Genomic DNA, 851 nt, shown 5'->3' with positions numbered 1-851 from the left:
CATAAGTGCAGGAATTAGAACATGATTAGGGTTGATCTTGCCCCACTCTAGTAAGAATAGAAATTTTAATCAATGTATTGAATTTGTTCTTTGAACTATTTTACTGATATCCAGGGAAATCCACATCACTCATTGATGTGGGGAATATAACAAGACCTAGAGATACTGACTGGAAGTATTTCATTGATGGTGATTATAACTAATTTGTTATAATAAGGACAGAAACTATAAAGAAATTGTTAACATAAATTCAGTAATTCAAGGCTGAGTTCTTATTTTATTATCACCTTTGAAGTGAAGATTCAACTATTCACGTACACCACAAATAAGGTAAGGAAAGAAGCTAGTTGTTGTTGACGGTATTCACAGAGAATGTGACAATTTTGTAGTGTGACTTAAAATTTAGGAATAAACACTCCACTGTAATGCAAAAAGATCACAAATAAATTTTTTAAATGTAGGAACCATAATTAAAAAAATAGTAAATCAACACCAAAAAGAAATCCAAATTTAAAAAAGGTAATTGTGTGTGTGTGTGTGTGTGTGTGTGTGTATTAAGAAAAAATAGCATTGCCATTCCCCCTTATAATCCTTTATTAGGTGTTGTCTACATAGCTTATGGGGGGGTTTTATTATCCTAGTTGAAAATGAGAACACTCTATGGCAGAAATAGGCATTGTTTGGCAGTGGTTCATAAATGTAAGTTTAGGGAATCCAACACACTCACCAGTTTTCAAAGGACTTCAGAAAAGAAATAATCTTTAGGCTGAAAATCAAGGAGAACTTGGTGCACTCAAATTGAATTCAATGCCCTTTAAAGAAAGACAACTGGGGGCCGGGGAGATGGCTCA

Source organism: Octodon degus, unplaced genomic scaffold, assembly GCF_000260255.1.
Source record: "Octodon degus isolate 3935 unplaced genomic scaffold, OctDeg1.0 scaffold00358, whole genome shotgun sequence".
NCBI lineage: Eukaryota > Metazoa > Chordata > Mammalia > Rodentia > Octodontidae > Octodon > Octodon degus.
Note: the sequence above shows the minus strand (reverse complement) of the source record.